Below are 14247 nucleotides of genomic sequence, written 5' to 3'. Positions count from 1 at the left end.
GTATTGTTTAATTTGCATTTCTTTGGTTGATAGTAATTCTAAGCATTTTTAATATTTGCTGGCAATTTGAATTTCTTTTGTTAATTGCATGTTCACGTCTTTTATTGCAGCATTTATATCCTTCCTGTCGATCTATAAGACTTTTTTCTCTATTGGGAATATGAAATCTTTGCATATGTTTTGCAAACATTTTTCCCAGGTTGTCATTTGCCTTTTCATTTTGTATATGGTGGGACTTTTTCCACCCAACTATTTTGTAACAGATTATAAAATACGTACTTAAAAGTTTTATGCAGAGAAACACAGTTCTTCATTGTATTTCTAATATTACACCAAATAATGCATAGTTTATCAATTAATCATTTATTCTTTTGTTTTTGTTTTTTGTTTTTTGAAACAGAGTCTCAATCTGTCTCCAGACTGGAGTGCAGTGGCGCAATCTTGGCTCACTGCAACCTCTGCCTCCCGGATCCAAGCAATCCTCGTGCCTCAGCCTCCTGAGTAGCTGAGACTACAGGCACGCACTACCACATCCAGCTAATTCTTTGTATTTTTAGTAGAGACGGGGTTTCACCATGTTAGCCAGGATGGTCTCGATCTATTGACCTCATGATCTGCCCACCTCAGCCTCCCAAAGTGCTGGGATTACAGGCGTGAGCCACCAAGCCTGGTCTCATTTATTCTTAAATACAAAGTTTACTTGCAGCCTGATTCTGGCTTCCTGAAATGCATCAAAACTTGGTTATCTCCCTTGAAGTGGCAACATCTGACTCTCTAACATCCTGTTAGGATTGATGATAATACTAATGGCCCACATCTCCACAGTTTTGTTTTATAATTTCCAAAGCACTTTTACAAATATTAGATTTTTTTTAAACACAAATATTAGATTATAAAGGGGATCCTAGGGACTGCTAGAAATGGCTACAAATCTGCAATTACTTAGCAAGCTTCTCCTTCCTATTTCAACGAAGGAATAAGAGATTAACGAATCTCGAACACAAGAGGTTGTTGCTGCTACACTAGTGTTTAACTTCCCTAAGTCTTATATTTCATATCTGAGATCCGTGTTCTCAAAAATACTTTAATGTGTTTATATTTCTAATCAAGACCAAACGTCTTAATTAAATAATTATGCATTCTGTGTTAGATACAAATGTTTAAAATTGAGAGGATCTTTTATATCAAGGAGGTCCTCTACCCTAGGAAAGCAAAAGCAATATGCTTTTTAGAAAATTATAAATAGCAGCCTTAAAAAGGATAGTTTAAATTTAACTTCTATATATTTATTAATATATGAAATATACACTTGTATATACTTTATATGAGTAATTTTTTTTCCTAGTTGAAACTGTCCTCTATCCCTTCACTATATTCTGTGGAAAGGTCTTTATTGGATCAACAACAGCAGCAACAATCGATGGCATTTATTGAACATTTACTATGTGCTACTGCAGTGTTGAATGTTTTGTATGAATTATTTTATCCAATTCCCCAGCAACTCTCTGAGGCAGTTGCTGTTATTCCAATTGGATAGACAAAGAATATGGGGTATAGCAAAGTCAAGTAAGGGCTCAAAATCACACAGTTAATAAAGGGTAAAGCTAGATGTCCAACCTAGCTCTCAACCCAACACTCCATTATACCTCCACTGTCAGGCTGTGTGGGAACATTTGTCAAGAAGGGCCACTTACAAAATAATAATCATAGCAAACACCAATACAGTTTTTACCATGTGCCTGATGCTGCACTAACCCAGGGTTCTCACCAGTGGCACTATTGATATTTTGGGACAGGTCATTCGGTGTTGTGGGGGATATCCTGTACATTGTAGGATGTTCAACAGCTGGTTCCAGTAGTAGCCCTCTCCACCCCAGTTTTTATTTTTTTAATAAAAAAACAAAATTAAGAGACAGGGTCTCTATCACTTATGCGTGAGTGCACTGGCATGATCATGGCTTGCTGCAGCCTCGAACTCCCAGGCCCAAGCAATCCTCCCACCTCAGCCTCCTGAGTAGCTGGGACGATAAGCATGTGCCACCAGGCTTGGCTAATTTTAAATTTTTGTAGAGATGGGACCTCACTATATTACCCAGGCTGGTCTCAAACCCCTGGCCTCAAGCAATCATCCCACCTCAACCTTCCAAAGTGCTGAGATTATAGGCATGAACACCACACCTGGCCTCCCCGCCCCAGTTTTGACAAACAAAAGAAAAAAAATGTTTCCAGATATTGCCAGATGTCCCTGGGGTGACAAAATAGCTCCCAGGTGAGAACCATTGCATGAAACACTTCACTTTTATTAGGTCATTTAAAAATTTTTTTTTATTTCCATAGATTTTGGGGGATCATATGAGTCAGTTCTTTACTGGTGGTTTGTGAAATTTTGGTGCACCCATCACCTGAGCAGTAAACACTGAGCCCAATTTGTAGCATTTAATTTTTGTAACCACCTTACGAAATAGTTACTATCATTATTTCCATTTTAGTCACTTCAGGCCAGTTCTATTCTAGGTAACCTAATCAGCCTGAAAGTAAACTTAAAAGACAATCCATAACCTGGATCAGCCTAATTACTTATTTTTATTTTCTTTTTTTTATTTTTGAGACAGGGTCTTGCTCTTTTGCCCAGGCTGGAGTGCAGTGGCAAAATCAAGGCTCACTGCAACCTCGACCTCCTGGGCTCACGCAATCCTCCCAACTTGGCTTCCTGAGTAGCTGAGACTACAGGCACACATCACCAGGCCCAGCTAATTTTTGTATTTTTTACTTTGTATTTGTATTTGTATTTTAGAGAAGGGGTTTTGCCATGTTGGCCAGGCTGGTCTCAAACTCCTAGGCTCAAGTGATCCACTCAGCCTCACCAAAATGCTGGGATTACAGGCGTGAGCCACCGCACCTGGCCCCTAATTACTCCTAATTGTGTTACTGGCAGATAATCATCTACTTTGGCAACACAGCAATTCTTAAATTAACACATTTTTGTGGGGAAAAATAATCTCTTTTTAACAAGGTCTACCTGAGTATGGAGAGGGTCCCCGGAAATTCCAGTATCCTCGTTCATTTTGTGGTTCATTCAAAAAATATTTACTGAACACTTACAAGACACCAGGCAGCGTCCTGAACCTTGGAGATCTAGCAGCAAGCAGGCAAGGTTCTCGCGCTCACATTCTAGTGAGAGTATACATTCCAATGAGAAAGAGTAATTAAGTAAATAATAATTTATTTTCAGTTAATGTGGGTGTTCTGAAAAAAAAATCGGGCAAAGTATAAGGGTGAGATGTGCCAGCAGAAAGTTGGGCAGAGCACATGTTGGTTTAAATAAGGATGTTAATGAAGGCCTTGTCATTAATACAACACTTGGGAAAAGGCAGAACCACAGAGACAGAAAATAGATCAGTGGTTGCCAGAGGCTGGAGACAGAGGGAGGGGTTAATGACAACGGGACATAAGGGAATTTTTAGGATGATGGAAATGTTCTATATCTTGATTATGGTGGTGATTATACAACTGTGTGTTAGTCAAAATTCTAGAACTGTACCCTAAAGAAGGATGTACATCATTTACTGTATATACATTATAATTTAATAAACATAATTCTGTCTCTCTCCACTCACATAGCCTGTTTGCTATTTTAGAAACAGATAATTAAGAAAGGGGCTGTGGTGTCTGTGAGGCTGGCGGCTCTCCCCTGGGCTGGAGCTTGAACTTAATAGAGCAGAAATCCAGAGAGAACCTCTGAGCAGGCCAACAGGAGACAGCAGTGGTACCTTCAGTGACTGTGGCAAGGTTACTGCAAAGAACTCCATGACATGAGTGCACAAAGGAGGTCACCCTTCAGCAGCCAGGTTGAGTCAGCCAGGCTGACCTGGAAGCACAGTCAGCCCCGCAGAGAACCGGAAAAGGTGCTCAGCACTGCTCAGACCCCAGGCAGTGGGTCAGTGAGCGGCCTTAGCTTTGTTCACTCAGTGCATTTCTTTTTTATCATTATTATTTTGTTTTTTTGAGATGGAGTTTCACTCTTGTTGCAGTGAGCGCGATCTCAGCTCCCTGCAACCTCCGCCTTCCAGGTTTAGGCGATTCTCTTGCCTCAGCCTCTGGGGTAGCTGGGATTACAGGCGTGCACCAGCATGCCTGGCTAATTTTTGTATTTTTAGTAGAGACGGGGTTTCATCATGTGGACCAGGCTGGTCTTGAACTCCTGACCTCAGGTGATCCACCTGCCTCGGCCTCCCAAAGTGCTGGGATTACAGGCGTGAGCCACTGCGCCTGGTCCACTTAGTGCATTTCTTCTCTAAGTGGGGAAATATGGTTTGACCTGCCACCACTGGGTTTAGAATCCTCAATGGGCAGAGTTTGCCCCAGGCTCTCACACTCAGGCCTCCTGAGACGTGGCTGGCCTTCTCATGCCCAGCACACAGCGCTGCTTGGCCAATAGTGTCCTGACTCCCATCACCTGTGGCTGGAAAGGCAGTTTGTTTTCCCTAACAAAATCCCCTGCACTGAGATTGCAGCCTAGACAGGAAAGAACCTGTTGGAGCCTCTTTCCTCAAAAGAACTATGAGTCAGCCTTGTCTGCCTAGCTGTATCGTCACAGAGTGGGGGGGGGCAAGGAGGAAAAACCACCCTGGAATGGATTCTGGGACCACTGTGGTATATTTCAGCCTCTGGGAACAAAGTCTGGCAATCGAACCACAGAATTCATTATCTTGTTAATTACATGCATAAAGAGACAGAAAAGCATAACCAAAACATTCTTCATGATGGTAAATATAACAACCATTGAATATGTACGAGATAAAGTAAAATAAATTGCTCAGAGTCTGAAAGTATCAGGCCTAATAGATCCAGTCTCAGATAAAAAGAACTGGTTGCAACAAGAGAGCCCGTCTGACTCCAAGTAATAATACCATTTCTTGGTTTTCTTGGAGATAGAGCAGAGGAGAATGAAATGCTTGGTTTTGTTTGTTTGTTTGTTTGTTTGTGTCTTCCTTCTTTGTATTGCTTAGCCCATTGACTCTGAATGTCTTCAAATGTGTACAGAGCGTGCCACCTTCTATTCACTCACTGTTTTTGTATTTCAGGTCAGCTGCTTGTTACTCAGCTAGAATCTTTCCCGAAGAATTCTGTGCTAAGTATAGTCACTGAATATAGAATGCAAGTGTGAATACATGGATATGTGCTTTTACAAAGATGAACAATATGCAGGTAGAAGAAGCTTCATAATTGATAAGAACTTTACAGTTTACATATCTGTGTGATTCATCTTTATTCATTCACTCCCTCATAACAAGTAGCAGTGTTTTCTATGCTGTAGCCCTCTTTATAATATTTGGTAAATATTTGTGATTTCTGTACACAAACCGTCAGCACAGTAACAAACCTAAATGCTTAAACTTGTATAGCGGTTATGAACTTGTTCTCTCAGAACATGAAAACGGAAGTCATATTGAGTAGTTCTGTTCTGTTAGTGAATCAGGAAGTAATATATCAAATACAAAGATACGTCCTGGTACATTTTTTTTTTTTTTTTTTTTTTTGAGTCGGAGTCTCGCTGTGCCGCCCAGACTGGAGTGCAGTGGCGCGATCTTGGCTCACTGCAAGCTCCGCCTCCCGGGTTCACGCCATTCTCCTGCCTCAACCTCCCGAGTAGCTGGGACTACAGGAGCCCGCCAACACGCCCGGCTAATCTTTTTTTGTATTTTTAGTAGAGACGGGGTTTCACTGTGTTAGTCAGGATGGTCTCCATCTCCTGACCTCGTGATCTGCCCGCCTCGGCCTCCCAAAGTGCTGGGATTACAGGCGTGAGCCACCGTGCCCGGTCCATCCTGGAACATTTTTAACTCATGAGACATCAACGTTAATTAGTAGTCTTGCAACTGTTATTTTCAAAATGTAAAATAATTATATAGAGATGCTGAAATAATTTTTTAATACATGAAAGTATGAAATAATTTTTTCAATGCATGGAAATAAATGCAAGAACTTTGTGTTCATAATCTTGTCCTTGTAAGTTTCTGAAATCCTAAGTTAATGACCTTCTAAAGTTTAATGAAACTCGTAGTAAAACACTATAAATTAGAGGAAAGGTCCTGTCTGTATGTTACAACACTCAGGGGAAAAATGGCCATACTCAAATAAGTTGTTGTTTGTAAAGACTTCATAGGCAGGGGGGAGGGTGGATTTCATTCATTCATTCATTCATTCAGAAATATTTCTGAGTGCCTGCCATCAAAAACCTCTCAGCTAGTCAAGGAGATAGACAACTAAGCCAATGTTCACAGCCCATTGAGTAACTGCTACAATGAAAGGGGCATCCAGTGTACTTTGGGGGCACAAAGAAGGAACTCGCTCAGCTTGGAAAGTTCAGGATAAAGAACGCCAGAGGAGGTGACCCTGGAGCTGAGTCTTGAGGGGTAGCAGATATTGGAAAGAAGGGTATTTCGGAAGGAGGAAACTTACTTAAAAGCACAGCTGTGGGAGAAATGATATGTTCTCGATGCTGCAAATAGTTCAGAATGGACATAGGGCTAAATAGGTAGATAGGGGTTAGATTACAAAGGACCTTACAACAATGCTAAGGTGTTTGAACTTTACCTTTAAAGCAATAGAGTCACTAAAGCATGTTAAACACGGTCCTGAGGGATGAACAGAATTAAATTTGTATTTTAGAAAGGTTAAGGAGACTGGCAGGAAGTATGGAAAGTCTTTTTGCAAAGACCTTTTTATTCAGTCAGTAACTATGGCCTGGTTATAGGAGACCTACTTATGAATGGGTGAATGGAAATATGTGCATGAGAGAATGCACATTCCTTCCCCATGTCCCCAACGCTGTGTTGGGCAGTTCTTTCGGGAATGCTCTGGGGACTGCAAGGAGTGGCCTGACAGTGGGCCGGTAATGACCTTCCCAACACGTGTAAAGAGTGAGTCTCACCCGAAGAAGTAGCTCATATATTAGGACAGTCACCATAGTCCCACAGTTTGACCTGACTATGCAATATCCCTCTAACCAGAAGAATGGGGACAGAGGACAAGTGGGGCTTATAGTCTTGTCTGTGATTGGGACAGGCTTGTGGCGGCCATGTGAAAGACAGAAAAGTGGGCCAGGCGTGATGGTCCATACCTGTAATCTCAACAATTTGGGAGGCTGAGGAGGATCACTTGAGCCTGGGAGTTTGAGACCAGCCTAGGCAACATAGTAAGACTCCATCTCTACAAAATAAATAAATAAAATTAGCCAGCATGGTGGCTTGTAGTCCCAGCTACTCGGGAGGCTGAGGTGGGAGGATCGTGCCACCGCACTCCAGCCTGGGTGACACAGTAGGACCCTGTCTAAAAAGAAAAATAATAATAAGACAGAAAAATGACCTTACTGTGCAGAGAAAGAAAGAAAGCCTAGAGGGAAGGAAACTAGGCAGGTTGCCTGCAAATTTATATCTCCCCTTGGGGATGGAAGTTTGTTCCTGGAAGACTGGAAACTGAGAAAAGAAACTGGGCAAATGAATAAAGTTATCAGTGTTGCTTACGTTTTCCATAATATAGTAATAATTTCATTTTTATTCTCCTTTAGATTTTAGCAAAGTTCACTTAGAAATTCTAGATTGGTTTAGCTGTGGTGAAGAGAGCTGTGGCTGGGCGTGGTGGCTCATGCCTGTAATCCTAGCACTTTGGAAGGCCAAGGCGGGCAGATCACGCAGTCAGGAGATCGAGACCATTCTGGCCAACATGGTGAAAACCCGTCTCTACTAAAATACAAAAAGTTAGCTGGACATGGTGTTGCGGGCCTGTAGTCCCAGCTACTCAGGAGGCTGAGGCAGGGGAATCACTTGAACCCAGGAGGTGGAGGTTGCAGTGAGCCGAGATCATGCCACTGCACACCAGTCTAGCAACAGAGCAAGACTCTGTCTCAAAAAAAAAAAAAAAAAAACGCTAAGGAAATTCTCTTTCTTGTCTTTTCTTTTTTTGTATTTGGGCCAAATTGACAGATGAACCAAGAGAAACCAGAGTGAGAATATAAGGTAAACTTCAAGGGACACACTTTTAGTTGGGTTTACTTGGCCACTTTTCTCTCCTGATTTGGAGATTTGCTTCCCAGGGGTGTGATCTGGTCATATTTATATAGCTCTCTATTTTAATGAGACTGATTCCACAGGAGGCTGTTCATGTCAGAACTTGGAGAGCAGAAATACTACTAAAAGAACTCCTAAGTCCTTTAAAAAAGATCACATTCCTGGGATCCAGATTTTGAACATATATACTGTATATAATCATAGTTTAATCTTTTAATCCTCCACACCCACACACCCAGTAGGCAGAGCACAAAATGAAAAATCAAACCGTTTCTTCATTAAGCCCATTTACATACTAGGGTTAAGTTCTTGTTACTATCTATTGGTATTAGACTTTAACCAGACTAAAACATTGTTAACCTTATCATCATAATTATCAATTAAAATTATTTAAGCATTCACAAAAGACATCCATCCTACTGACATCATGTATCAAATTATCAGTAGAGTTGTCAAATTTTCTGATTATGGCTGTGTTTCCTCTCATGGAAAATTATTAAGACTTCCACAGCATGTATTGATCCATCATTCCCTCTGATCCATTTATGGGCGAAGTTGTAAGATCTCAGCGTAAATTCTTAGCTGTGAATGCTTCTTCAAATCCTGTTCCTTAGTATTGCCAGAATGAGAGATAAAACGCCTTTTCAACTTCTACGTTTTTTTTCTTTTGAGATGGAATCTCGCTCTGTCTCCCAGGCTGGAGTGCAGTGGCTCAGTCTCAGTTCACTGCAACCTCTCCCACCCAGGTTCAAGCAATCCTCCTGCCTCAGCCTCCCAAGTAGCTGAGATTACAGGCACCCATCACCACACCCAGCTAATTTTTGTACTTTTGGTAGAGGCGGGGTTTCACCGTGTTGCCCAGGCTGGTCTCAAGCTCCTGACCTCAAGTGATCCACCCACCTGGGCCTCCCAAAATGCTGGGATTACCCGCATGAGCCACCACTTCCGGCCAAATTCTACTTTTAAATAAGGTAAATGTGGGCTGTGTTTTAGACCTTATTAATACATCTAAGTCATATGATTCAGTTATAAGATAAATTGCATGAAAGCTGTTTGGCCATTACAAAAGGAATACTAGCTCTCTCTCCTATTTGGATTCATTAATTCATTCAAAAAATATTTGTTGATTATCTACTATATGACAGACATGGTGAATAATAGGCACTGGAGATTTAAAAGTAACAAAACAAAGCTCTGCTCCCATGAAGTTTACATTCCAGTGGGAGTACAGAGATAAACAGATGTATATGTCAGGTGGTGCTCAGTGCTCAGAAGTGAGGAGTTGGGGGGCAGGTTACAGGTTTACATGGATAGTCACGAAAAGTGACATGATGGAGGAGGGAGTTAGCTGTGAGAACAGCTAAGAGCCTGCTAGACAGAGGAACATGTGAAGGCTGCATGGGCAAGCACTTGGCCTGTTGGCAGAAGAGGAAGGAATCCAGTGTCTGGGAGTAGCGTGAGAGCCCATGGAGGCAGCCAGATCACAGGGGATGTTTTATTTAATTGTTTTTACTGGGCTGATGGAGCAAATGAGCTGAAAATACAGATCAGTAAATAAAATAGGTTTCAGGATAGAACAAACAATACATTTCACCAGGAAAAAAAAAAGATCATGTATGGGAATGCCTATTCCTTTCTTTCTTTATTATTATTATTTTTTAGATGGAGTCTCGCTCTGTCACCAAGCTGGAGTGTAATGGCACAATCTTGACTCACCGCAGTCTCCACCTCCCTGGTTCAAGCGATTCCCCTGCCTCAGCCTCCCGAGTAGCTGTGATTACAGGCACGCGCCACCAGACCCAGCTAATTTTTATATTTTTAGTAGAGACGGGGTTTCACCATGTTGGCCAGGATGGTCTCGGATCTCCTGACCTCGTGATCCACCTGCCTTGGCCTCCCAAAGTGCTGGGATTACAGGCATTAGTCACTGCGCCTGGCCAGGAATGCCTATTTCTTAAATCAGGAATTTTTACTGCAATTGTAATCTGATTAGATCGCAATGCTTTTCTAGTCTTTCTCATTATAAACCTGAAAGAAAAATGCTGAACTAAAAATCCAAAACTGAACAAGTAACTATGAGCAGGGAAGAAAAAAAAAAAAACCAACTATGAGAAGAATGTCATTTGCTGTTAATGTACACAAAGGTAAACACTGAAAAATCCAATAAGGGCTGAAACGTAGTACCAAATTCCAAAAATTCAAGCAGTGGGTTTGTTTACACGATTGTCTTTTGTATTTAAAAACAAAGTTACTGAGGTAATTTTTATCTATGGGCACAGGTGTCATTGCACAGGAGGTGGAGAGTGTCTCTTCCACATAGCTCCAATAAAAAATGTATCTTGTACTTTGTGGTTGGAACCCTCCTTGGGAGAGTTTGTGATGTATCTTTTTCCTGACTGGAACAATCTTAAATTGTCTCATCCGCTTCCCTTTGAACTAGCAGTCCATGTCAGTACTTCATTCTTTTACATCATACTGTTTTTTCCTAACCACTTCCCCAAGTGGAAGTGCACAAAACATCCCTAAATAGATCTCCCAGCCACCTCAGGCTGCTACCACAATTTGGTTATGTTATTTGACTATCAGTCTTCTGGACCACTTGCTTTGCTTGCATTGGGTTTTTATTATGGAGATAAACTGGAGATCTCCTGAACAAATGTCATTTTGGGGGGAATGACCACATTCAACCATCACGGACAGAGAGCATACAGCTAACTCAGAGTAGCAAACACTAATCTACGAATAATGAACATAGGCATTATTTTAAGAACCAAAAGCACATGGGCATTTGGTTTACACATCACTCAGAGGCAAAGTAAGGAAATCCCTCCCTTCCTAATGCATCATGAGCTACTGGGGGCAGGGACCATAGCTGTTTTGCTCAAACCTGATGATGAATTAATATGTAAAGTACTTTAGTGTTTTCATAAGGCGCCAAATAAATTAGTTGTTATTCTCACAACCTAGCATATAGGAGTTCAATGTTGGGTAGAGGAATGAATAAAGAACCTACTTTTTCAGATTCTTATTATTCCACCACTGGAAAACAATGATTATGGTCACAGTGCTGAGGATCGTAATTGTGATGCCACAAACCCACCACCTAGAGCACAATAATTATCAGATTATTGCAAGGGGAATGGCTACTGAGGCTGGAGAAGGGAGGCGAGTCTTGGTGAGTTCCCTCTAAGCTCTGAGACAACAGAGGCCGCCTCTCTCACGGCCTTCCAGCCCTGCAGAGGGACCTCTGCCTAACTTCCACCCCCAGGAATTCCCCTAACCCCAGTTTCAAGGGGCGGGGAACAACCAGAATCTTTGTCAGGTCCTCTACGCCACGCCCCCACCTCCTCGCCAGAGTCCCGCCCAGCCTGACGTCCCCTTCCCCCACTAGCTCCTCTCGCCACAGACGCTCCCCTTCCCCCACCCCCTTCCCCGGCTCGGGCCGTCCCCACGCCGCGCAGGAGAGCATAGAAACCCCTGGCGGGGCAGTGGCGGCCGCGGTCTCTCGGGGCGCGCGGCCCGGCGAGGGGGCGGGGCCTGGCGGTAGGGGGCGGGGCGGGCAGCTGATGGCGACGCGCCGGGACTGATGGGCTAACCGGTCCGCGACCCCCGCCTACTCGCCCGCCCCCTCCGGGGCCGCCCGGGAACTCTGACCCCCCGGCCTGGCGCCGCCTGACGGAGCGGGAGTGGCCCGCTCCGCGCCGGCCGGCGCCGGGGGTGAGGCAGCCCGGACGGGTCTAGGGGCGCGCGAGGGGCCGAGCATCCCACTCAGCTCGCCGGCCCCGGCCCCCGCCTCCCCCGCTCCTCCCGCCAGACCGCCCCGGCCCGCCGTGACCCCCGGCCGCCTCCGGAGCCCGACGCGGTAAGTGCGACTTCCTCCTCGGCGTCGGGGAGGGGGCCGCCTCGGGCAGGGCCCGCTCCCCGCCCCGACGCGACTCTCACGCCCCGCCGCGGCCGCCCCGAGCGCGCCGCGCGCGAAGACGCTGCCCCTCCGGGAGGCGGCTGCAAGGCCCTCCGGTCCGGAGGGGCTGGGCCGAGCGGGGGCCTCCCCACACCGCGCCCGGGGCTCGAACCCGGGCCCAGCCTCCCCGCTGCGCACCCCCGAGCGCCGGAGCCGGAGCCCGGGCCGCCCTGGAGTTGTGGAAAGTTGTGGACGCGGCGCTGGTGGCCGGCAGTGAGGAGCGGACTGCGGTGCACACGTTGCTGCTTTCCCGGACTGTCCCTGCCAATAAAACAAACTGGAAACCATTTCGGATTTTTTTTTCCTCTCCTTATTACCTGCAGGCAATTTTGACCTAAGTTTTTAAGCTTTTCTTTTAAATAATAGACTCGCCCCCGGAGTGTGGAGAATAAGGCGCGGACTTCATTTTCCCGACACCCGGCGTGCCTGGTGAAACTTCTGCATTTAGGCATTTATTTCAGTGCATGCTCTGGGATCAGAAGCTGGCGGAAAAAGTTTGCTGTGTCAAGAGAGTAAAGCGTTACTGTCGTTTTTTATCGCTTCATTTCATTTTCAAAAATATTCTTTAGTAGTCGACAAGCTCACAGAATTCAAAAGATATAAAAGGAACAGACAGGCTCTCCCAACCCACCCCTGCACCCTCCCAATATTCTGTTTCTGTTGTCTTCTTCCATAGGTTAGATGTGCAGATGCCCCTCCTGCTTGCTTTGGAAAATGGAGCTGCTGTTACGTGCCTGGCATCTGCTGGTGCTAAATAAATGTTGATTCTCCTTCCTGTTATTAGACCTCTGGCGGCAAAAAACCAATCATGACCTTTTTTTTATTTTTTTTTTGTGATTTTCAGCATTTACAGATTGGACTGCATTGTGAATGTGTATATCCTATTGGCTTGTTATGACTTAAGTGAATACTTTTACACAAAGATGAATACACTGACGTTGTTGGGTAATTGGGCAGGGAGGGCAGAATCAACATGAAATTGTAAGAAGATGCAATATGTACAATATATAGTTCCAGAAACTATATATTTGAAGCAATCTAGCGACCATGTAGTACCATAGGATAAAACAAACTAAATGGGAAAATTGAGGTAGAGCAGGAAAAGAAGAACACAAAGTCAAGGAAAAAGATAATACCAAGTTCCTATTTAAAAGATCCTGTACTAGCGATGAGTCACAGTTTGGGCCTTGGGCTTCCTGGGAGCTAGGTAAAAAGAGAAAAAGGAAAAACGTAAGTTTCAGCCTGTTTTGTCTGGACGCGGTGACTCACGCCTGTGATTCCAGCACTTTGGGAGGCCGTGGCGAGCGGATCGCTTGAGCTCAGGAGTTCAAGACCAGCCTGGGCAACATAGTGAGACCCCTGCTCAAAAAGATAAAATAAAATAACAAAGTTTCGTTTTGTTTCTAATTCCAAGATTAGAAGCAAATCAGTTCTGCCCTAAGCAAGGCGTTTTCCATTAATGAGGCCTGAGAGGCGTATTTTCCTCATGGGCCCTAATGAAAAAAGGAGATACGGGATGAAGTTGACAATAGCTTTAAAACACCCCTAAGGAAAATAGTGAATTTTGCACAACGGTGTTTTTCAATATAGGAGAGTGATAAAACTGTTAAGTTTTCTGAAGGAGTGGAGTCACTTGATCCATTTATAACATTTAGAATGATCTAGAACAGTATTTCCCAAACTGTGTTCTAAGGAATGAGAAAATATTTCCTTTCTTGCAACAAGATTCTGAGCTCAAGTAAGTTTGAGATAACTAGATTAGAAAATTGGTTTTACTACAGAATTTCTTGGAGATTTACTATGGTATTTTAAAGAGGGATATATTTTGTAATCTTTTCCAAATCTATAGGACTATGTAACACAAATTGAGGACCACTGAACCTATAAAAATAGATGAATTAGCTGGGCATGGTGGCTCACGCCTGTAATCCCAGCAGGAGGCTGACCGAGGCAGGTGGATCACTTGAGATCAGGAGTTCAAGACTACCCTGGCCAACACGGTTAAACCCCGTCTCTACTAAAAATACAAAAATTAGCCAGGTGTGGTGGCACGTACCTCTAGTCCCAGCTACTAAGGAGGCTGAAGGAGGAGAATCGCTTGAACCCGAGAGGCGGAGGTTGCAGTGAGCTGAGATGGTGCCACTGCACTCCAGTCTGGGCACCAGAGTGAGATTCCCTCTCAAAAAATAAAAATAGAAAAAGATGAGTTATCTATTC

The 14247-nt window shown here is 43.9% G+C and overlaps 1 protein-coding gene across 2 annotated transcripts in view; it reads left to right on the top strand.

Moving 5' to 3' along the window:
* The first annotated feature begins 11521 nt into the window (after positions 1-11521).
* Positions 11522-14247, top strand: part of KLHL5 (kelch like family member 5) — a 73446-nt gene continuing 70720 nt past the window's right edge. The window contains exon 1 of one of the 2 annotated variants that reach the window (XM_030800920.1): positions 11522-11931. The gene's annotated coding sequence lies outside the window, so the exon portion shown is untranslated. The remainder of the gene's footprint in view (positions 11932-14247) is intronic. The other variant, XM_030800919.1, reaches the window with a different exon arrangement.

This window comes from Nomascus leucogenys, chromosome 20, assembly GCF_006542625.1.
Source record: "Nomascus leucogenys isolate Asia chromosome 20, Asia_NLE_v1, whole genome shotgun sequence".
NCBI lineage: Eukaryota > Metazoa > Chordata > Mammalia > Primates > Hylobatidae > Nomascus > Nomascus leucogenys.
This window is presented reverse-complemented; position numbering and strand designations above follow the sequence as displayed.